Source organism: Giraffa tippelskirchi, chromosome 7, assembly GCF_054371585.1.
Source record: "Giraffa tippelskirchi isolate mGirTip1 chromosome 7, T2T-mGirTip1v1.2.pri, whole genome shotgun sequence".
NCBI classification, from domain to species: domain Eukaryota; kingdom Metazoa; phylum Chordata; class Mammalia; order Artiodactyla; family Giraffidae; genus Giraffa; species Giraffa tippelskirchi.
The window spans coordinates 106,905,792-106,920,862 of NC_137281.1; the positions used below are offsets into that span (position 1 = coordinate 106,905,792).

Consider the following 15,071-nt stretch of genomic DNA (forward strand, 5'->3'; position numbering starts at 1 on the left):
CCCTCTCCACTTTTGGTAACCACAAATACGTTGTGTCTGAGGGTTTTTTCTTAAGAGTTCACATATAAATGAGATCATACAGTATTTGTCTTTCTCTTTCTGAAGATCTGTGGCTCAGCTGGTAAAGAATCTGCCTGCAATGAGGGAGACCTGGGTTCCATCCCTGGGTTGGTAAGATCCCCTGGAGAAGGGAACAGCTACCCAGTCCAGTATTCTAGCCTGGAGAATTTCACGGACTGTATAGTCCATGGGACTATACTATACAAAGAGTCTGACATGATTAAGCGACTTTCACTTTCTTTCACTTTTCTGAAATTTTACTTAGCGTAATGCTCTCAAGATTTATTCATGTTATAACAAATAGCAAGGTTTCCTTTCTCTCTCTCAGAGTGTGTGTGTGTGTGTGTGTGTGTGTGTGTGTGTGAGTGTGAGTGAGTGTGTACATATCACATTTCCCTTATCCATTCATCCATTGATGGACACTTTGGTTGTTACCATGTCTTGGATGTTGTAAATAATGCAGCAATGAACATGGGGGTGGTGGTGCAGATATCTCTTTGACATAGTGATTTAGTTTCCTTCAGATATATACCCAGAAGTAGATTTGAACTGAACTGATAATAGTCCTATTTTTAATATTTTGAGGAGCCTTCATACTGTTTACCATAATGGCTGCAACCAACTTACATTCCCACCAACAATGTATAAAGGTTCCCTTTCTCCACGTCAACACTTACTTTTGTCTTGCTAATAATAGCCATCCAAACAGTTGTGATGCAATAGCTCGTTGTGGTTTTGATTTGCATTCCCCAATGACAGTGATATTTAGCACTGTTTTATGTACCTTTTAGCCATCTGAATATCTTCTTTGGAAAAAATATAGTCAGATTCTTTGTCCATTCCAAAAATTGAATTGTATTTTTACTATAGAGTTGTATAAGTTTTTTTAATATTTTAGATATTAACCCCTTATCACTTATATGATTTGCAAATATTTTCTCCCTTCTCATTTTGTTGATCATTCCTTTGGTTGTGCAAAAGCTTTCTAATTTGACATAGTGTGATTAGATGGCAAATTTAAAAAAATTTGCCAAGACCAATATCAAGGACCTTACTCTCCTGTTTTCTTCTAGGAGTCTTCTTTTCTTCTAGGAGTCTTCAGGTTTTATATTTAAATCTTTAATATATTTTGAGTTAATCTTTAGTTAGTTTTGTGAAGGGTATAAGATAGGGGTCTAGTTTCATCCTTTTAAATGTGAATTCAGTTCAGTTCAGTTCAGTCGCTCAGTCGTTGACTCTTTGCAACCCCATGAATCGCAGCATGCCAGGCCTCCCTGTCCATCACCAACTCCCGGAGTCTACCCAAACCCATGTCCATCGAGTCATTGATGCCATCCAGGCATCTCATCCTCTGTCGTCCCCTTCTCCTCCTGCCCTCAATCTTTCCCAGCATCAGGGTCTTTTCCAATGAGTCAGCTCTTTACTGTATCAGGTGGCTGAAGTATTGGAGTTTCAGCTTCAACATCAGTCCTTCCAATGAACACCCAGGACTGATCTCCTTTAGGATGGACTGGTTGGATCTCCTTGCAGTCCAAGGGACTCTCAAGAGTCTTCTCCAACACCACAGTTCAAAAGCATCAATTCTTCAGCACTCAGCTTTCTTTATAGTCCAACTCTCACATCTATACACGACCACTGGAAAAACCATAGCCCTGACTAGAAGGACCTTTGTTGGCAAAGTAATGTCTCTGTTTTTTAATATGTTATCTAGGTTGGTCATAACTTTCCTTCCAAGGAGTAAGTGTCTTTTAATTTCATGGCTGCTGTCACCATCTGCAGTGATTTTGGAGCCCAGAAAAATAAAGTCTGACACTGTTTCCACTGTTTCCCCATCTATTTTCCATGAAGCGGTGGGACCAGATGCCATAACCTTAGTTTTCTGAACGTTGAGCTTTAAGCCAACTTTTTCACTCTCCTCTTTCACTTTCATCAGGAGGCTGTTTAGTTCTTCTTCACTTTCTGCCATAAGGGTGGTGTCATCTGCATATCTGAGGTTATTGGTATTTCTCCTGGCAATCTTGATTCCAGCTTGTGCTTCCTCCAGCCCAGCATTCCTCATGATGTACTCTGCATATAAGTTAAATAAGCAGGGTGACAGTATACAGCCTTTACGTACTCCTTTTCTTATTTGGAACCATCTGTTGTTCCATGTCCAGTTCTAACTGTTGCTTCCTGACCTGCATACAGGTTTCTCAAGAGGCAGGTCAGGTGGTCTGGTATTCCCATCTCTTTCAGAATTTTCCACAGTTTATTGTGATCCACACGCTCAAAAGCTTTGGCATAGTCAATAAAGCAGAAATAGATGGTTTTCTTGAATTGTCTTGCTTTTTTGATGATCCAGCGGCTGTTGGCAATTTGATCTCTGGTTCCTCTGCCTTTTCTAAAACCAGCTTGAACATCTGGAAGTTCACGGTTCACGTATTGCTGAAGCCTGGCTTGGAGAATTTTGAGCATTACTTTACTAGCGTGTGAGATGAGTGCAATTGTGAAGTAGTTTGAGCATTCTTTGGCATTGCCTTTCTCTGGGATTGGAATGAAAACGGACATTTTCCAGTCCTGTGGCCGCTGCTGAGTTTTCCAGATTTGCTGGCATATTGAGTGCAACACTTTCACAGCGTTGCCTTTCAGGATTTGAAATAGCTCAACTGGAATTCCATCACCTCTACTAGCTTTGTTTGTAGTGATGCTTCCTAAGGCCCACTTGACTTCATATTCTAGGACGTCTGGTTCTAGGTGAGTGATCACACCATTGTGATTATCTGGGTCATGAAGATCTTTTTTGTAGAGTTCTTCTGTGTATTCTTGCCATCTCTTCTTAATATCTTCTGCTTCTGTTAGGTCCCTACCACTTCTGTCCTTTATTGAGCCCATCTTTGCATGAAATTTTCCCTTGGTATCTCTAATTTTCTTGAAGAGATCTCTAGTCTTTGCCATTCTATTGTTTTCCTCTATTTCTTTGGATTGATCACTGAGGAAGGCTTTCTTATCTCTCCTTGCTATTCTTTGGAACTCTGCATTCAAATGGGTATATCTTTCCTTTTCTACTTTGCTTTTTGCTTCCCGTCTTTTCACAGCTATTTGTAAGGCCTCCTCAGACAGCCATTTTGCTTTATTGCATTTCTTTTTCTTGGGGATGGTCTTGATTCCTGTCTTCTGTACAATGTCACGAACCTCTATCCATAGTTCATTAAATGTGAATATCCAATGTTTAAGCACTATTTATTGAAGAGACTATCTTCTCTGTGTATTTCTTGGCTCTCTCATCAAATATTAGTTGACCATTTAAGCATGAGTGTATTTCTGGGCTCTTTTTTCCCCTCATTGTTCTATGTATCTGATTTTATGCTGGTACCATACTGTTTTGGTTACTATAGCTTTGTAATATAGTTTGAAATCAGAAAGTGTGATGCTCTCAGCTTTGTTCTTCTTTCTCAGGATTGCTTTGGCTATTTGGGGTCTTCTGTGGTTCTATATGAATTTTAGAATTATTTCTTCAAAAAGTAAATTTTTACTGAAGTCTCACAAAGAGATACCAAAGTGAAATACATTACACAACAGGTGGCACAATTCCTAAAGATTCTCTTCACTGTCAAAGTATTATTTTCAATTTAAAATAGCAACTCTTATAAAAATATATAGTGATTGTGGGTCAAAGGTTTTTTTTATCATCAAAATGATGATGAAGCCAGTTTAAGGATGATAAGAGAATATACTGAATATATAGTTAGCGAAACCAAAAAATGAATGTTTAAGAATGAGACTACTAATACAAAATTAATTTATTTACCACAGGACAATAAACCATTATCTTTGGGGTTCTCTTTTCTACTTTCAGAAATAATTTGTGTTTCTACAGCTCAAAAATTATTCACCATAGGTGTCTTAGCTCAGGCTCCCATAATAAAATACCATAGACTGGGTAGCTTAAGCAACAGAAATTTATTCTCTCAAAGTTCTGGAGTCTAGAAGTCCAAGATCATCATGTCAGCTTGTCTAGTTTCTGGTGAGATTTCTCTTCTTGGCTTAAGGATGCCCATCTTCTCCCTACGTCCTCAAAAGTGAACTCTCGGGTGTCTCTTCTTATAAAGCCACTAATCCCATCATGAGGGACCCATCCTCATGACCACACCTAAATAAAATAACCTCTCAAATGTCCCATCTCCACATATGATCATATTGGGGGTAGATCAACATACAAATTAGTGGTGGAATGGAGACAGTTCTTTCCATGGCAGTAGGCAAAAACATTTACATTAGCAGTTTTCTTTAAAGTTTAAATTTTACACTTATAAAATGGTAAAACATTCTAATAAATAATTAGTAAGTTGGACTTCCCTGGTGGCTCAGTGGTAAAGAATCCACCTGCCAATGCAAGAGATGTGGGTTTGATCCCTGGTCTGGGAAGACCCCCTGGAGAAGGAAATGGCAACCCATTCCAGCATTCTTGTCTGGAGAACCCCATGGACAGAGGAGCCTGGTGGGCTATAGTCCATAGGGTTTCACAGAGTTGAACACGACTTAGTGACTGAACAACACAGCAACAATTAGTAAGTCAAACAAATTTACACCCTTCTGAATTCAGATGACCCTTATGAAGACTTATTAAAAAGGACCCTGGCATGACAGGGAAGGCATTTGCCTTTTGGGACTTGGACAGTTTTTCTTAACATCACTCATTTACTTCTGAAGACCTACTCAAAGTTCAGATTTATGAGTTCTGAAACTTACACAGTTTGGGAGGGAGGGATATTCTGTATATAGAAAAATATAAAGTGAGCATATAAATACAGTATGTGGGTCCCAGGGACTTAGGAGGAATCTTTGCTAATTAGAACTTCATGGAAAATCCATGTCCAGTCCTCCTCTTCACAGCAATTTTCACAGTTTCCCCCTAAATCTCTCTTTCCTTCTACACGTTCCATGAAAATCTTCATCTTTCATTGATTCTTCTTTCCCCACTCAAGACTCTTTTCCAGCTCCTTTTGGCCCAATGAATTTCTTCTAATATCTTTATAATAGAAATCATTTTAACGTCTCCAGGTGTCTTTTAATTCTTGGTACCCAATATCTCTACAGCAAGAGGCAAAAAGAGTCCTTAGAACCAGGAGTAGGGGAAGACCATGAACACAAACTCAGTCATATTTATTCCTTCAACACCTAGCTTTAGGTAAAGACCGTTACTCCTTTTCACTAAGGTGGAGATGGCTGAGGAAGCCTAATGGCTACCTCCCTAAGGAATTTTTAACAATAGTCAAGGAAGCCTTAAATCAAAAAATGTGAAAACCATTATTTGTGCAAGTTCAGGCAGAGGGGATGAGGTGTGTGAGATTTGAGGGGCATAAAGAATGGTAGTATTGATTTTTAGAAAAACTCCCAGGAGCACAAATTCTGCAGAGCATCACTCACCTGTCACTGTAGCCAGTTCATCATAGCATGCTTCCTGTGTGTCACCTGCTGGGACGATGAATGAAATGATCATCACATCAGTACTGTTACCACTCCCCCCATTATTGTTTCCCTCTTGTTATAATGATATTGGTGGCTGTGTGGTTAGCGTGGGATATAATGTTTTCATGGCTTACAGTAGCTGGCTTGAGACCCACTCAACATGAGTGTCAGAATGCCTTTAAGACCCCCTCATCGTGTAGTACCAATTGAGTTAGAAACATAGTCTTGCTCTCTGGAAAATTATTGGAAGAGACAAAAAAATTGTCAGTTACAAAAATTTGTAGAATGCTGACTTTATTTGGCAAGTGCGTTAAATAAATAACACACTGAGGCTTCTGGAGAAGGCAGAAGGAAGATGTTCTAAGGGCTGACAGGAGAAAGGAAAGCAGGAATTACCTCAGCGGATTCTTGTCTTTCTGTTAGCTAGAAGGATGCAAATACCTATTTTTCTATGTATAGAAAATCCTCCAGAGTGTGCCTGGCCTCAGCGTGTAGACTTTGCACAACGGTGTGGGAGTGCCAGCCATGCTCTGGTCTCCATCCCAGGGCTTGCCTGGCTTCTGTCTGCCTTGGGCTCCCTGCTGAGGTCACAGCCATGTGGCAGCCAGGCCTTCCCTGTGACTAATGACAGAGCTTGTCAACCAGCTGGAAGACAAGAGTTAAGTGCCGGGGAAAGAAGGCAGATGAAAGGCTGGCTTGGTGCTAATGTGACTCCCTCCAGAGGGTAGCAAGTCAGAAGAAAGCCTTCCCTGCTTTGTGCAAAAAGCCTTGTGCTTGTGTGCTGTGTGGATGCCCATGTCCCTGAGTGGTGCTTAAGGAGAAACACATGCTGCTCAACACTGAGGTCATTAAAGCCACTTTAATTTTCTAGGAACATCCTTTTCATGGGAGAGAAGGAAAGCATATGGGATATTGCCCAAGTGGGTTCTGAGAACACAACTAGGGCTTTAACAAAAATCATTGAGTACATGGCCTGAAGTACTCATTAATAGAATGCAAATGTTCTGGAAATAGATTTTCTTTCCCATTCCCTTTAGGGCATTCCATTTATTTCTGCTATGTCCAAAGAGACCCATTTTCCTTTGTAACCCATGGGTTACAGAGCAGGTAACCCATGCTCTGAGTTACAACTCTTTATTATATGCCTAGTTTAAAGATAGCCTAAATGTCCACCCCGCTACTGTATATAAACAGATAACAATAAATTCCATGCTAAAAAGAGCTGGGAACTCTGATGGTCAGCAGGGTCTTCACCTAAGTAGAGGAACGCAAATGAACAGAAGGTCAATTCTGTAGGGTTAGGCTTTCTCTCCTGGAATTACTAGCAAGACTCAGCTTCTTTAATGCTCTCTCTGAGGGATGAGCCAAAGAGACAAGAGAAAGCTTCAGGCTAACCTAATGTTTATTAATGGCTGAGGGAAAGAGCTGAGGGTGAGATTCAATAATTACCATGGGAAGCAGAAAGGAACACTGAGCAGATACGAGTTATAAAGCACCAAAAAATACAAAATGAAGACAAAGCATTCAGAGTTTTTACTCTCTCCAAAACCTAACTTCTTACATCATTTCTTTTATCTTCAGAAGGAGGAAAATTACTTTTATATTCAGACCTCCATATCTCCCAGCTCTCTTTATGTATAACATTTTAGAGGTCCATGGCTATCTAGGTAAATAAGAGGGATTTTCACGTGATCCATCCTGGTTCCCTCTTCCTTCCCCACAGCTCTGGAGCATCTCCCACCATTGGTTTGAGATAGGCTGACTCAGGCATATCAATCCACTCGTCTTTGCCCAGGCTCTGCGTTCCTCTACAAACACTTAAACTGAAGTACCTAAAGAAAAACGTCTTGGAGGATGGGATAGGGTGGCGGGGGGTATATTTTAAGGCAGATGAATAGGATCATCCACTCTTGCTCCTTACCTGCAACTTTCCAATTAAGGAAAGACCCAAATTTATGAGGCTCCCAAAGTGTCTTCCTTTCAGAATGGGAAGTAAATGTAAACATAAACATAAAGTGAGGAAGCAAAACATGAAGGCCCATGGAAGAAAAAGAGTAGGCAGAAGTGAGAGGCAAATGAGAAAAGCATTCTGTAGGAATTAGGAGATCATTGTGAAAAACAGACATGCCTTCCAGCATGCAGGTCTGGGGACAGATTGGGTGGAATGCCCTTCTTTAGGGCAGTACAAGAACAGTGGTGATCTCAATGACAGCCCCCAGATAATGCAAATTCTGTCACAAAAAAAGAGTAGATTGTATCTAATACATGAAATAGAGACAAATACATTTAAGAATGATGTTGAATACGAATTAACTTCACACACACAAAGTCCCATCGAGGGAAACATACTGATTTCTGAACATTCTGCCTCAGGAAGTTTTTATTCCACTGCATGTTATTTTCCCATTGTCTGCAAGACCTCCTTTTTTGTCTAACCTATGATGTCATGCTTATTTGCCCTCTCCTGACCTAAACAGTAATGAAGTCTTTAAAAAAAGAACTCTCCTTTTCAGAGCCAGGACACTAAAAGCTTGTTCAGATATGAGACAATTGTCTCAATAATATCTAGTCTAGACACAGGGACTCATGAAAAGAAGGTACAATTACAATCTTTTAGTCTGAAGTTGATGTCTTCAAATAAGTTTTCTAAAAATCTGATGTTAATATGTGTTATTTTTATCAAGATGACGAGAGAGCAAACGTCTTTTCCAGGTCTTCACCAGAGCAGTTAATTATCTCTTCTTTCTGCATCCTCTAGAACTGTCAAAGTCAGTAACTGACCCTGTGATGGGCAGGCAGGATGTCTCAAGCAGCAGCTCTGGGGCTCTGAGCACCTAAACAAAATGCTGAGAATCTGACCCCTCACCATCCCAGTACAGGAGAGGTGCTTCCTGAGTTCCCACCACCAGAAGAGTCATGGACCTGTTCAAGGTCCAAATTAATTTAACAAAATGTCATTTTGGCCTGTGTTGCCAGAGTGATGGCCCATGTGTGACCATTTTTCACAGAGCACAGGTATTTGCCAGAATTGAAGTCAGGAAAAATAAATTCCTCTTCCTCCTGAGATCTCGGCTGCTAATCTTGGTGCCACTGAAGTAGCAAACCGAGATGTTCCAGTAAAAGGCCCACCCATGTTCTTATAAAGCAGAAATGACCAACAACTCAGTTAAGTTAGAATTAGCTGCACTATATCAAGTGCTGCTAATCAACACCATTCTTACTATAAATCATAGGCAAGATCTTTAGGACAAAGAGAGAGAGATGTTGCTTTTATATTAATGCAAACAAACAATTGCTGAGTGGATAGATGAAGGCGCACCCATCTACTCTGGGTGTTTACTCCTGAGAGTACTCCTTGCCTCCTCTTTCTTCCCCTCTCTCCCTTTTACCTCCTCCCAGATGTCATCAGACACTTGACCATTGAGTGCTGTGGAAACCACTCGAACATTTTGTGTGTCTACTCTGCTCTTGCCTTCCACCCTACTCCCTTTCAAAGCCAACCCTACATTGTCACAGAATGGTTTTTCCAAAATGCTAACCTGATCATATCAGCCTGACTAAGCTCTTCTCTGCTTCCTCCTTTTCCTGCAGTGATTGAAATGTCCCAAACCGCCCCCATCCCACTTTTTCAACCCACAGTGGACTCCACCAACACGCCCCAGCCATTTGTTCCCACTATACCAACCCCTCGTGGCTCTGTCCCACATCACACTTCTGAACAGGCAGATACCTCAGCCTGAAGAGTCCCCTTTCTCCCACTCAGCTCTCAGCCACTGTCTCAATTGCTATATCTGTTCTAAAGACTCGCCTGGAAGCCCAGGCAAAATAAATTCATCGCCTCCCTATGCTTTTTCTTCTCAATGTCCCCTATCAGTGTTCTAGTAGGGTTTACATGGCCGTTCCAGCTACTCAGCCAGTTTAAAGACACTCAAGCTGGTGAAGTACAAACATGGATCTGTTTTATCTTTCAAGTGGCTGCTACCAGCTTTGTTGCAGTTGACTCTCCTATCCTTCGAGCGGCAAGCTCCCTTAATGGTACTTCATTCTGTCCCATAATCCTTCAGTCACTTCACATCTCCCTAGGGCAAGCGGGGCCAGGTCAGGGGGCGCATCTGCTCTCTGACATAGCCCCTTTATGCATAAAGTATTAGAGTAAGGGGCAGTAGAAAGGGTTTCCTTTTCTCACTGTCTCGGCAGTGGTGAGGTTGCTGACAACTCGGTTGTTTCTCACAGCTGGTAGGTGGGGGTCATTGTATAAACAATCAGTGTGGTCCGATGGAAGCCCTAAAATGTCCACTGAAGAGGACTCATTTCCCGAAAGATACCCTAAGCATTGATGGTTCCTCCCCAGGTGAATCAACAGCAACTTCCAGCTGACACCACTCCCCTCCACTCTCCTCTATTCCCCATCCCCAGAGGTATCACTCACATCCCTCTGATGTCTGTTCCTCTTTGCCTCTTGACACAAATTTGGCTGAAACAACTGGGAGCTCTTGTGGAGTTTATTGTTAGAGAATGTTGCCTGTTAGACCTATGGAAGCTATAATAAAATCTTGAAAAGAAAAATATGTGCTCTTGTCCTTAGGTTTAAAGTAAATATTCTGAAAGTCACCTGATTTACTGTAGATCCTTTTTTTAAAATTCTTTTTTTCTTTCTCTTGCTATCTTAGGAATCTGGCTACAGGCTAAATTAGATAATCATATGGAGCCAATCACTTCTTTAAATCTTGTCATTTTAAATCCTAAAAAGCCATATGTCTTTAAATTACAGTTAGAGAAATTAGGCCCAGCATTTCTCAAAGAACTGCTGAAGAACCCAAGAGATGTTCTGTGAAGACATGGCTCAGTGGTCAAATACATTCGGGAAATATCATATTCTCTAGGGCGTCTTCCTGTTCTATTCTGTATTCTATTTATTTTCTCTGGTCACCATCAATATTGGCATATCAAAAGCTCCAAGAAGTTCTTCATCAAATGAACCTGTGTAACATTATTGAACCTAAGATTTTGTAAAATTATATGTGCTCTGAATTTCCTGCCCCAACTTTTTACCCTGTGTGACACCTATTGACCCAGTTTGGCTTTTGTGATGAGGCAGAGTGGAATGCCGGAGAAGGCATTGGCACCCCACTCCAGTACTCTTGCCTGGAAAATCCCATGGATGGAGGAGCCTGGTAGGCTACAGCCCATGGGGTCGCTAAGAGTCGGACACGACTGAGCGACTTCACTTTCACTTTTCCCTTTCATGCACTGGAGAAGGAAATGGCAACCCACTCCAGTATTCTTGCCTGGAGAATCCCAGGGATGGTGGAGCCTGGTGGGCTGCCTTCTATGGGGTCGCACAGAGTCGGACACGACTGAAGCGACTTAGCAGCAGCAGCAGCAGAGTGGAATGCCAGAAAGAGTATTAAGAAATGACAGTTACCGGGCGGGGATCTATCCACCTTGTACCCTGGAGCACCCCCTCTGTCACTTCTCTGGCATGCGTCAGCTCATTGCACCGCCAACCTTCCATAAGACAGGCATTCAGAAATGATTTCATGCTTTTTTATGGCTAAAAATAGAAAAAAAAATGATTTCGTGATTCAGCTACTGATAGCTAATAGTAAAGCGTGTTAGTAAAAGCATATTAGTCTAAACTAATAGTAAAGCAAACTAATAGTAAAAGTAAAAGTGATATAAGTACTTCTGTGTGTGTGTTTTTCAGCAAATCTATGAAAATTCTGCCTGGTTAGGTTTTTAAAAGCTTTATTTGTTTTAAAATTTGTCAAAAGCAGGAAAAAATTCCTAAAGAACAATAGATTAATTTTAAACCATTTGACTCTAAGAAATGAAAAGTCAAGAAAGTAAATGATCAACAAATTTAGTTTTGTATACATAGAGTAGTATGAAATATATTTTACATGCTTTTTATATACTTATGCTCTTTGTAGTTGGGTTTAGTTGCTAAGTCGTGTCCAACCCTTGCGACTTTATAGACTGTAGCCTGCCAGGCTCCTTTGTCCATGAGATTTTCCAGGCAAGAGTAGTGGAGTGGGTTGCCATTTCCTTCTCCAGGGGATCTTCCCAACCCAGGGATTGAACCTTGGTCTCCTGCATTGCAGGCAGATTTTTTATCGACTGAGCTATGAGGGAAGCTCTTTGTAGATATTACTAAAGACAGGTAACACCCAAGCTATGAAAACTATCAAAATCTGCATTAATCAATTTTTGAATGTGGTTTTATCAGGGTGTTACAAATTTTTTAAAAAAGAAAAAATAACTGCATTTTGTTATTTCTCCAAAGTTACTGGATAGAAATAAAAATCCAACAAGTGTTACAAGTTAGAGCATTTGGGATCTTAATTTTAAAATTAGGAAACTATACAAATAAGAGTAACTCTAAAAAGTGTCCATGAAACCTCTTTTTTCTGTTTTGTTTTCAGTCTAACTTAATTCTTCCACCCCAGTTAAATATTTCAGATTTCCTTAGTGGGCCTCAGGCTCATTATTGAAGGGTTCTAGCCACCTGAGAATGGCATATGTCTTCCTGTCACCATGCCAACTCCATGGGCAACAAATGAGGGATTTCCCCTTTTTTTCCCCCTAGTTTTGCCTCCATTGAGGGAGAGTTATGCTCCTACTGCAGGAAGAGTACCATTTCTTATTACAATTGATTCCTTTCCTCTGCTTTGTGTGAGAGAAAGGCTTGAGATGAAATCCTTTGTCTTTTTAGATATGATTTTTGTTTTCTCACTATTCTTACTGACGTCTTTGTGTGGTGCAGTGGCTGGGATCCCAAGGCATTTACATGGCAACCAGGAAATCAGTCATTCACAGTTGCCATGGTAACCAGAGGGGGCAGGGAGGAGAAGTCCATTTTATCACAGTCGCTGTGTCCCTTCCTGGAAGCCTACAGAATTTTTAGGCAGAGGTCATTATGAACACAACAACAACAACAACAACAAATGCCTGTTGGCATCAAGACAGCTGTGTCCTGGCATCACAAAACATCCTGTAGAGGAGGGTGTGGGTGAGGCAAACATCACAAGGAGGCCAAGGGCGTTGCCTTCTGCGCTCAGAGCTCAGGGTGCTGACTTGGTCTCTGAGCAAGTCTGTAGAGGGAGGGCTTTGAGCACCAGCTTCACACTGAATTGCCCAAGCTTCTCTCTAAAGCTTCGGTCTGCAAAGAAAAAGCAGGTAACCACTGCTGTATAGGAGCCTTAGGGTCTCAGTGTGGGTGGGGAAGCACAGCTCTGCTTTTATGGTAAAAGGAGCCCCAAACTGCGGAAGTAGAGCAGAGGGTGCTGTCCCAAGAAAAACGGAAGTGTCTGTCAAGTTGTTTCCTCCTGCATCTGCTTCTGGAGCTGAAGGTCGTCATATTTCAATTTTTTTTTAAAAAGTCATCTGAGATGAACCAATAAGATTATCTTTTATAAACATGATTAGAATCCTTAATCGATAGTCAGAGGATGTTTTATAATAGACAACAGAAGCCCTGGTCTCCAGGAACAGACTTGGTTCCTGGATTTATCTAGTCTCCTCTTTGGGGAACCAGAAGTGACCTATGAAACAATCACATTTATAACTGAAGTTGAGAATGCACTACTTGATTTTAAAAGTCTTCTAAGGGCACTCTCCTAATAGGCTAGGAGATAGAAATGCTATGCTATGTATGTAGATCCTTTCCTTTGCAAAGTGAGGGGAGGACCTCTCATCTCCCTTTTTTTCAACAGCAGAGTGTTCTTCTTTTCCTCTTTTGACAATGAAATGAACGAACTCTTGATTTCCACCCCTCCTTCCTCCAAATTGCTCCTCTCTCCCACCCCACCCCCTAACACACATTCCCTTGTGTTCGTCTCAATAAATAGCTCCAGGCTTCATCATTCACTTTAGAGTCTTCCTTACTTTTACTTCTCCCACATTCAATTTAGCAGCAAATTCTTACAGGTCTAGTTTCAAGATATATCCTGAATTCAGTCATCTCACCACCTTTATTCATCATACCCAAGCCTCCTCGTCTTTGTAAATTCTACAAGACCCTCCTTACTGTTGCCTGAGTTTCTATTATGTCTACCTACATCTTGGTCTCATAATGCAAGTCAAATCATGCAATGTCCCTGTTCAAACCACTCCCCACTAACCCATAGCTGTACCTAACACTCAGAACACAACCATAACCCACAGAATGCTGCCTGACCTGGCCCCTGACTGCCTCTCTCCTTCACTTTCCTGTTTGTGAATTCTCTTCCACTGAGGCTGACCTCCTTGCTGTTCTTTGAACACATGGAACATTTCCTCATCCTAGGGGCTCTGCATTTGCTGGAACGTTCTTCCCCCCACTTTAGGAGGCCTCCAGCCCTCACTCACTCCCTGCAAGTCTCCAAATGTTGGCTTCTACAAGGAGGCCTCTGTATCAGCCCAAGTCTTGGTAGGAAATAGAAAGCACACAATTCTTATGGGGATGAAGGGACTCAGTACAGAAGTGTGTACATGGTTAAGGAACCCAATGGCAAGATTTGATGCCATGACTAGACTTGAAGGGGCAAAGAGAAGGAAGAGTGTTGCAGAAGCGCTAAGAGAGCTGCAGTTCTGGAGGCCCTTGGGGCTGCCCAGAGAGAGCTGTGGTGACTGTGGGAGGAAACTAGGACCAGAGCAGAATGTGGTGGAGTAGAAACACTCACCTCACCTTCTGTGTGTTGGCCAAACACAGCTGGAAACCAGAGTCCAAGTCTGTTGGGTACTATACAACTTTTCTATTGTCGCATCACAAATTACCCCAAAGCACAGAAGCTTGAAACAATAAACGTTTATTAATCCCTCCCAGTTTCTGTGGGTCAGGACTTTGGAAGCAGCTTATCTTGATGCTTCCAGCCCCAGGTCTCATATAAGGTTGCAGTCAAGATGTCAGTTTTTTGAAGGCTTGTCCAGAATGGAAGGGAGCTTCCCATGGACAGAGGAGCCTGGTGGGCTATGGTCCACAGGGTCACAAAGAGTTGGACACAACTGAAGTGACTTAGCATACACATACACACAGCACACTGGAGTGGAAGATTTGTTTCCAAGGTGGCTTATTTAATGTGACTGGCAAACTGTTGCTCATTTTTGGCAGGAGGCCTAAAATCTTGCCCCCACATGGGCCTCCACATGGCTCCTTAAGTGTCCTCATAACATGGTACCTGACATGGTACCTGGCTTCCTCCAGAGTGAGTGATCCAAGAGCCCACGGTGGAAGCTAAGAGCCTTTCATGACCCAGCCTGGGAAATCACACATTGTTATCTTGGTCCCATAGATCCACCTGTGGGATGAGACCACATCAGCTGTGAATAGCAGGAGCCAAGAATAATTGGGGCCATCTCAGAGATACCACTGGGCACAGAACACAGCAAAGAGGGCAGAGAATGAATTGAAAGGAATGGGTAAAATGTGGAAATCAGGGACTAATCAGCAGCCTTCCTGACCATCCTACTTAAGATATTGTATACATTCCTGCCACTCTGTTCCCCTTTGTTATTTTTCTCTACAAGACAAAGCTATTTGACATACAAAATACTTATTTTTTTGCTTTTATTTTTCGATTCCC

General features: G+C 41.6%; 1 protein-coding gene across 2 annotated transcripts in view; it reads left to right on the plus strand.

Moving 5' to 3' along the window:
- Window positions 1-15,071, plus strand: part of GNG2 (G protein subunit gamma 2) — a 212,562-nt gene that overhangs the window by 66,543 nt on the left and 130,948 nt on the right. The window contains exon 1 of one of the 2 annotated variants that reach the window (XM_081507333.1): window positions 12,588-12,687. The exons of the other annotated variant lie outside the window; for it this stretch is intronic. The gene's annotated coding sequence lies outside the window, so the exon portion shown is untranslated. Of the gene's footprint in view, window positions 1-12,587; window positions 12,688-15,071 lie in introns of those variants that run through there. 2 annotated transcript variants of the gene reach the window in all.